Here is a 10151-nt window from a genome sequence, read left to right as displayed (position 1 = left end):
CAGTTGATTTGACATGCTAACGTCTCATTATGATGTGGCACCAATGTGGGTCTAGATGACATGGCATACCAATGTGGCAAGTGATATGGCATGTTGACATGGCAATGGAAGGTTGACTTGGCACCGAGGTGTTGTATAGGTGGTAACCATATAGTGACAACGTGGATGTTGGGCGTTTGGATGTTAAGATATCAACTAATTAGTATCAATGACACTCTCTAGCCTCTTCCTGAGGGCCCAGTGGCTTGATAGCTCAACCATTGGCCTTTCAACATATCGGGTATTGAGAAATTAGGGCTTCAATCTACAAGCTCGTATGTATGTTAAGTGTCGAGTATCGAGACAGTAAGTATGTATAGAGAATTAACGAAAATCATGTGTTTCGTGTGAATTTGGGCAAGCTTAGAAGTCGGGTTGCAAACTGCTACAAGTGTCCTTATTTTTCTACAAGAAACAGTGTAATGTGAAGGTGAATATGCTAAACGTGATATTGGATGGCAATGATGCTAAGGAGAAGTTGGAAAATTGAAAAGTGCACCTATCCAAGATGTAAACTTCATTATTAAAGATTTGTAAAGGAGTAGCTGGTTAGACCTTTCATCTTACCTGAATCTATCATTAGCTTTCCACATTCCATTAATAACTCGTTCTGCTTTTTCCTGCCTCTTTTCTTTCCTGAAATTCTGGGAGCTAATCTTGGTGTGTTTTTCATGGTTTTCACACCTTCATTGCCCTGCCTTTCACTTTTTCCTTGTCTATCCAACCCTATAGCCTGAGTTTTCCATAGGAACAGCTGTTGTACCCTATTAAAATCTTCTGGCGGTAAAAAGTCTACCCCACTCATGGTCCCCTGTTTCAAGAATCCTTCCAGATCTAGGTGTTCCCTGTCAAGAATCTCTTGTAGTTCATGATCTTCCATTTCCATCTCACTCTGGGTCATTTCTTGGTCCATCTTTGGTTCTGCATCGCTCATCATAGTCTCTTTCTATTTGATACTATCCTGTGTTTGAGCTGTGTCTTCCTCTTTCTCCTTTTCCCTTGGGCTTCTTTCCATTACCTGATTTATCTTTCTTATCTCTTCTTCTTCTTCGAGAACTTGGAACCTATTTAGATTAGTCTGTGGTCCTTCTATCTGCTGCTGCTTTAGCCCCCTCCTGCCCCCTTTTCCTTTATGAACCACTTTGTGAAAGCCTTTAGTATCTTTCTTTGTGTTCGCCTTACTTTTGTTCTCTATTTTGCTGAGAGGGCAGTTTCTAAATAGGTGCCCATGCTCATGGAATTTTCGACATCTGAAAGGAATATGTTCATATACCTTCTAGAGGAGCTTCCCCTGTCATTCCTCGCCCATCACAGGGGATCGCAACAGCACATGCTACCCCAATAAAAGCAGGGACGAAGGGGCTCGGTTCGTCTTCGCCTCCATTGACTAGGGCTCGGGCCGCAGCAGCAGCCGCTCAGGTCTCGGGTACCGCTCTTAACCCTTCCTCCTTTTCATTTGGTATCTCCTCTTCTTTGGTTATATCAAATGCATCGTGCACCATGGCTCACTGCACTATATCGTCCCCCCCCATGATAGCCTCCACTGCCCCTCCAACTCTGCCAGCCTCATCCTCATCCTCCTCGCTGTCTTCCCCCAAGCAGTCCACCTCCCACCCTTATTCTCTGCGTCCCCGCACTCACAATGCGGATGCCGCTGGACCTCAGGTCGGCTTGGGTATTGTTTCCCTGGGAATGGGACCTCTGTCCTCCAGAGGTAGGAAATCTGATCTGTCAAAAGCTATCAGGCGAGCTGGGGCGGAGGTCGCATCTGGTCGACAATCCACTCTTGAAGGGGTCCTTAGAGCACCCTTAACCCCTCGAAGGGTTCCCCCATGAAAAGCTTATCTTTCAACTGTCGGGGTCTGGCTAGTGCCCCCAAAAAACTAGCCCTTCAGAGACTCTTTGAGGTTGAACAGCCTGATATTATTCTCCTCCAAGAGACTCTTGGTTCGGCCGAGGCTATCTCTCAATCCTTACATTCTCTGGCACCAAAATGGAAGTTTTTGGCAATTGATGCTATCGGGCGATCTGGGGGACTGGCGCTCGAATATAACCCTAGGAACATCAGGGTTGATGCCTCCTGGGGTGGAAATGGATTCTTGGGAATGGATATTTTCTCTATGGAACTCGGTCAAGCCCTCTGAATTGTGAATATATATGGCCCTTGCCACCAGAGAGAGTCGTTTTGGAGGCACCTCCTAAATCTTACTTTAATGGCATCTGACCACAGCATCCTGGGGGGAGATCTAAATTTTTCCTTGGGCTTCAGCGAACCCTGGGGTTCTTTGGCTCAGGTGGATGCCATCACCGAGTTCATGAAAAATACCTTGGAACAGACAGACTTTATTGATGTCCCTATGCAGAAACCCATGCCTACTTGGAGGAACAGAAGGGTGGGCGCAGCAGCTTTGGCTCGCAGACTGGACAAATTTCTACTGAAAGGCCCCCTGCTTCATCATTTACATCACTATAAACAATGGGTTGGATCGGGGGGTATATCTGATCACTCCCCAATACTGTTGGAGATTCTTGGCCCTCATCGAAAGCCTAAAGCCCCATTCAAATTCAACCATTCGTGGCTACAGGACCAAGACTTCATGAAATTGGTCACAGATTTCTGGAAGGCACACTCTATCGACAAAGAAGCATCACTGGCGAAGGGGTTTTGTAAAAACCTTACAGAGCTGATTCGAAGCATCTAGTCATTATCTGGGCCAAGGAGAAAAACATCAAGGATACTGCCCAGCTCACACATATTGAAGCAGAGTTAAGCTCTCTCTTAGATGAACGGAATTTGGGATTTAACACTAGAGCAGACAAGGCCCGATTGATTGAGCTGGAAAACCAGAAGACAAATATTTTCAGACTAAGGGAAGAATCTCTTAGATTGAGAAGTAGAGCAATCTGGCTGAAAGCAGGGGATGAAAACTCAAGGTTCTTTCATAATTATGCAAAGGGAAGGAAAGTGGCAAATACTATTTGGAATCTCCCTCTACCAGAAGGGGGCCTCGCAGACTCCTTCAACAAGCTCTCCCAGCTTGGAACATCTCATTTCAGAAGCATTTACAGAAGCACACCAGGCACAAATTTGGCAGAGATCATTAATGTGGCTAATCATTTCCCTAGATTTGTAAACGAGGAGGACTCGGCTGATCTTACGGCTCCTGTCACTATGGAGGAACTGGAGAGCACTTTAAAATGGTTCAAAAAAGACAAGAGCCTTGGGCCGGATGGTTGGACTATTGAATTCTATTTAGCCTTTTTTGACTTGCTGGGACAGGACCTACTCAGGGTGGTAGAGGAAAGCAGAACATCTGGGTGTCTATATCATGCTATAAACTCTACGTTCATTGCCCTTATCCCTAAAACTGACTCCCCATCCTCGTTTGATGACTTTCGCCCCATATCCTTGTGTAATGTCCTTTACAAGATTATATCCAAGATCATTGCAAACCGGCTCAAACCCATTCTGTCTAAACACATTGCACCCCAGCAATTTGCCTTCCTTGAGAATAGACAGATCCATGAAGCCATTGGATCCGCCCAGGAAGCTCTTCATTCCATCTGGTCCAAGCACCTCAAATGTATTCTCCTAAAGATTGACCTCTCTAAAGCCTTCGATCGGGTCAGCTGGCTATATATTAAAATGCTGCTCATACATCTGGGCTTCCCTCTCCCTCTCATCAACTGGATCATGGCATGTATCACCACACCCTCTACAATATTCTTATAAATGGATCTGCCTCACATTTTTTTCATTCCGAAAGGGGACTCCGACAAGGCTGCCCCCTATCTCCCCTATTATTCCTCATGGTTATGGAAGGCCTGAGTCGCTTAATCATTTTTGCAAAAAGGGAAGGATCTCTCAGTGGGCTCAAGATCACGGATGAGTGTTACCTCACACACCTGCTGTTCGTGGATGACGTACTCGTCCTGTTGGATGGTAGCATCAGGGACTCACTTGTCAAAAATTATATAGTAGAAAAGTTCTTGCATCACACATCAAACCAAAAGGATACAAAACAACACACACACTTCTATGTACAAGGTACAATCACAACTCAATCAAAACAATCATGTCAATGTGTGCCTATTTTGGACACAAGAAAAGGATTCTCGTACATGAACTCATGGAGGAGTTGAGGTACCATATGGTGTGCCATGATGGGGCCATGCCATACAAATTTAACTATGAGACTCCTAAAGATTGATGATAACAAGGAAAACCTAGAATCAAGTGTTATTAGGAATAACCAGAGGACATAAAAAGTGAGTGGTCCTGTGAGCTACTGTGGCTCCATGACAAGGACTATGAAGACATAAAGGGGTGACAAGAAACTCATTAACTAGTAGCAATGTCCTATTTTTTCCCTATCTAGGCCATGCACTCACTCCCCATATTTGAGGATGTCTGCCCGATGGACCGATTGCCTGGTCCATGAAATCCCCAGGACTAATGCACCTTCGCATTGTGATTGCTATTACTGCGATGAGTATTATTGCTACTAGCCCCCTGTTGCGGCTGCCCTCTTCCTCCCATAGGAAAAAACATCACTGGATACCTCGAACAAGACGGGGTCCGGGAACAACGACCTGTGACTAAATCTAATAATTTGTTGGTCTTTGCATACCCACTCCAGCTTAACAAGCCTAGTAAAGCTCAGGATTGAAAGAAAATATATTTAGTAAAAACCCTAACGCTAAGGGTTTGACAGTGAAATTGTGGACAAATCCAGCGAAATAAAGATCGACAGATAGGGGAGAAGGAGGCTAGCTCAAAGCTATGGTTGAATCCCAACGACTTGAACAATAGTAATGAAGCTTCAATGTCCCAGACTGAGAAAAAGTCAATTAAGCGATCTATAGAAGCCTTTGAGTTTGTTTTCGTGGTTTCTTTAAGACTTTGTGATCTTCACTGATGAAAAGATATTAAGCGTTCACTAGCTGCAATTAGTAACACTTCCGTTCAAAGTTCATCCAAGCAATTAATTTAGTTTTTTATAGTTTAATGTTATTAAAAACCTATCCTTCACAGGTTGGATGACTATGGTGATATTTCTTCCCAGGCTTATTCTCTCTCGGGTTGGAAAGGGGTATTGTGCTGGAATTAATAAGGCTTTGGTTCAAAGTTTATTCGAGCATTTAATTTTTAATTTTAATTTTAATTTTAATGTTATTAAAAATATACCTTTCACGGGTTGGATGACTGGTGATATTTCTACCTATGGTCATTCTCTCTCGAATCTTTTGGAAAAGGGTATTGTTGTGTAATGGAGGTATTGGAGGCCAAACAAAGATGGAAGATACACTTATGTGAGTGGCCCAAAGAATATGATATATCTGATATGACCTAATGACCTCAAATATATCTGAGAACCGTATCCTTCTCACTCTCCCTCTCTCTCCACGCTTTCCCACTCTCTAGATCTCTCGCTACCTCCCTCTCCCTCTCTCTCCCTCACTCCCTCTCTCCTTCTCCCTTCCTCCCTCTCTATCTCTTCCTCTGCTTCTTTCTTTATCTACTACTCTTTCATGCCCACTCTCTCTTTATATCTTTATCTCTCTCTCTCTCTCCCTCTATACATATCTTTATCCCTCTCACTCCCTCTTTCTATCTCTCTATCCAGAGTTATTTTAGTACATGCACCATAATTCATACACTAGCATTGAGCTCCACAATTGTGTTTAAGCATAGATCTCTACTTAACCATGATGACAAATCATCAAACCACAATCAAGACTTATTAGTGCACACAATGAATTGGGTTAACCCACACATTTCCCACATCATCTAATTTATTCTCACTAAGCTAATAATGGTCATATGCCAAAACCATTATTCAAAATTGACCTAATCGCTAGATGTCTTCCTCCTATGCTATCCACATTGTAGGTCAATATCCCCTATATATGGCTCAACCGATATCCCCTATCCTCATGCTAGTTCTTGGGCTCAAAGTTGTGAGTACCACGATGAATAGAAAGATGATATTGAACATAGATAAATGCATTAAGAAATAAATTCTAATGCATTTGGATTATATTGTTTTGGATTAAAGATTCCTCTATGCATTTCATTATAGAAGCAGATATGTCCCTCCAAAGTTGCTTGAGTGTCTACTAAAAGAGGACCCAAAGTTTATCCTAATTCATGGAACAAGGTAGCAATCAACCTTAAGCACAGATCTACTAGTAGACACTAGATCAACTTTAGAGGGACATATCTACTTCTATAGTGAAATGTGTAGAGGAATATTTAATCCAAAATAATATGCTCTGAATGCATTAAGATTTATTGTTCAATGTATTAGGATGTTGTGGGTTGTCTCTTCCTTGTCTAGTTGAATTTTTAGATCCCCTTCTGTCCTTAAGATCCCTCCAATTGTGGTTAGAGTTCTTAGATGGCTGTTAGGAGGAAGCCCCTTTCGGAAAGGGACATACAATTTGAAGTTGTCTAGCTTGTTGGGCCATACTAATACCTTCTCCGAATACCAATAGACGTCCCTTCTCATGCACCTTGGTGCATTTTGTTTTTTTCTTCCCCCCCGTTCTCTATGCGTGGTCTATTGGGTGTTGTTCGTCCTCTACTGACTCCTACTCATTCGAATCCGCTGCTCTAGTATCCTCAATACAAGGTTCCTGACGAGTGATGCCATCAAAACGTCCTGAAGTGCGAGCCACATGAGCAGGCTGCTAGCCTTGGGGGTCTGCTCCTGATGAGCATGGTACATTATTCCCAGTATTTACGACGCCATATGTATTAGTTCCATGAACGCTCGTGCCCTCAACCACCACATAAGACGCCCCCTGTACATTTGTTGCGAGACCTTGTTGTTCGAGTTCCCAATACTGTAACTCCGATGGTGATGGGATATTCAGGACCGGTTGAGCCTGGTCCTCCTGCAGTTGAAGAAAGTTTGGATTTACCATCGAGCCCGGGTGGGAAAACCCTAGGGAATTTAGGGAAACCTTCACATCATCCATCTCTGACGTAAATGCGTTGACCTGGATTTCCAGTTCATGGTGTATCGCCGGTGAAACCCCAGTTTGGTGTTGATGTGGCCCCTCAACCCAAATTTGGGAAGCCTCCATAGAATGAGAAGAATAATCCACAAGTTCCTCATCGATATAAAATGATGTTCACATGTACTCTGTTATACTATCCCCATGTGATGCTGTGCACAACACCCTCCGAGAGACATTGGCCCAACCGAACAAAATGTTCACCTCCACTGTTTGATCCCCTTACTAGTTGACCGAGAAAACCCGCGAGACCATAAGTTGCCAAACCGCCGCAGATAAATATAAACCAGGTGTATTGACCCTTGTTTGCTAGCGTTGTGACCATTCTCTCACGCTGTTATCGCTCCCGGGTGTAGGTGAAAACCCATCTTCGCACCAGAAAAAACCCTAGGGTTAGACCGCCATGGAAATTCCTCTCGGATTCTTCCATCTGATCTTCTCTAGACAAATTCCTTATTTCCATTTGATTTCTGTTCTATCTACAATTTCTTATCTAATATTGGAGCATCTCCATAGATTAGTTAACCTTACTAAACCAAACATTTTATTAGAAATAATCATTAATCTTATAATATTACGACTTCATTGCACTTTTTGACCACACACAACTTGTTTTTATGTCACCATAATTCACCTTTAATGTAACATGATTACATTAAAAAATCAACCAAAATCCCCTCAAATAATTTTTCCTACATAAAATTCTTTACCCTAAACAATACCTCCCCATTAAACCAAAAAAAACATTTACACATTTCATTTAATTCCAATTCAACTAAAATCCCCTCAAATAATTTTTCCATTCAGTACCATAAGCAATACCTCCCCATTAAGCCAAAAAAAAAACACTTACACATTTCATTTAATTCCAATTGAAAAACACAATAGCATTTCATTTAAGTTCCGTTCAAGGTTTCACGGCATTTATGCTTTTCAAATATCAAAACTTGTTCATTTCCCTCGCGTTCCAGGGTTTTTCAAATATCAAAATTTTTCATTTCCCTCGCGTTCCAGGGAGGAAGGTCGCCATATCATCCCATTATGTTTCTCAAAGATCAAAATTTATTCATTTCCCTCACGTTGCAGGGTTTTTCCAGGGAAGAAAGAGGAAGGTCGCGGCCATGTTGTCGCAGGTTTGATTTGATACATTTGGTTGAATACAAGAAATTGGATTCTAGGTGCCTCCAATCGTGGTGGTTTCATTCTACGAAGGGATCTGCACAAGGTTCCCCACACTCCTGTGCGATGGCCCATCCCCAAGCCTCCATCACTCTTTGCAACTTTAAAATACTTCTAGACAAGTGCAAGAGGCACTCAAGAGGCTGTATGTACAAGATTCCGCAGAGGAAGATGGAGCCGAAGGTATGTGTTATGTGCCAAAGAAGCGATAGGTGTCTTTCCGACCCTGAAATCAGTGAAGAAATTAAGCAGAAAAGAGAGCAAAAATGCGTTGATTAAGACGAGGAAATAAAATGTCCCAAGAATGTAGGAGGTCACCATCTAGATGCTCTGCCACAGGTGGATTGTGATGATCCAGTCGTCCCTATAAATGTCAGAGACACAAAAAAGGCCTCAGATTTGCTTGTACCACAGGGTTCCGAGAGTTCCGGAGCAATGAAATCAGATGCCGAGGAAATGGATGTGAGCTAAGACAAGCAGGATCGAGGCTCTGTGCCAGAGGAGAGGTTTCCAGAGGATACTAAACCCACTCAAGAGGTAGGTAACTACATTTTATTTTTATTGTTTAATTATAAGAATTAATGCAAGAAACTTGCCCATGAGTGACTTCCGTTGGTTTAGGTGATAAGTCTGGATGGTAATTTTTCTACCAAAATCGCCCGGTGCTTTTCTGTTATGCCATTTAGGTGGCATGGACAACAGTGATAGTAAAGCCTGGTGGTTGGGTTAAACTCTGCTGACCTCACTAGTGAACCAATGCCTTATTGGTGGCTTATGTAGAGTTTTTCACTTTTGAAATAACTAATAGCTTGCATGTCATTCAATAGAACGGTTTAGGTTGGATGTCGATATTCCCAAGTAAATTTTTGTTAAAACTACGATGGGAAATGAATGGAAGATTAGGTCTACCCCTGACCGATGGACTTCTCTATCCTGTGCTACATGCCCATTTAATGACATGCAACATTGTTCAGATCAATGTCAGTAGAGGCGTGACTAGTATACCTCTTTTCCATTCAGTTCTTGTTCCTATTATCATTTCCATTCCTCTGTTGGGATTACACTTCTACAACACCACCAGTCTTTAAGTGCATGATATATTCAGGGAGATGGGTGGGTTCAAGTTGCTTATCCGTTAAAATTCTATAGTCACGGTTCTAGTTTTGTTTTGTTTCTAGTTATGTTTATGTTTCCTATTTCTAGTAAACTAGGTTTTGTATCTCCAAAACTCAATTTTATAGTGGTAATGTACGCCGTCACTTAGGTGATTTACGCTTATAATTCGCCAGAAACCTTGAGTCCTATTTCTTGTTCTATTCACCATGCAGTCATGTCTCTTGTCTTGTTTATGTTTTACCCTTTTTGGTAAAATACGCTTGGACTGTGGATTGATATTTTAACAAGATGGGTTGCGAGTAACAAGTCCCTGCCCAAGGGCATGATGCTAAGAGAAAATACTGTCAATTCTTGCATCCAAAAAATGAAAACAGTCCAATTCCATATCCCACAAATAGTCTTCTAATGGCATACTTAATCAAGTTCAAAAACATACAGTAAAACAAGTAAGTCTAACTCCATATCCCACAAACAGTCTTCCAATGTCTAATAGGAATTCCTTCTGTACAAGAGTAGAATATAAGTACATTGTACTCTTTCTTAGAAACCATATTTCCTGAGAGAAGATAATAGTCCTAAAGTTATGAACTATTAACTATCATTGTTCATAAAGTTTCTTTTGAAGAGAATCAAATTATATCAATAAATATGCAGAGAATAGAAACAATTCATCTCTTCCTCTGTTTCTTTCAACTAAAATCCAAATGACATTTAACAACATAGCTAACTAGATAAGCTAAACTTATTTTGACAGCAGGATTACAAATAAAGATAAGTATAGAGTTATACTTGAG

This window comes from Pinus tabuliformis, chromosome X (assembly GCF_031772625.1).
Source record: "Pinus tabuliformis cultivar Carrire ecotype Pingquan chromosome X, CPIR1, whole genome shotgun sequence".
Taxonomy (NCBI): Eukaryota; Viridiplantae; Streptophyta; class Pinopsida; order Pinales; family Pinaceae; genus Pinus; species Pinus tabuliformis.
The sequence above is the reverse complement of the archived record's forward strand: the minus strand, read 5'-3'. Positions refer to the sequence as shown.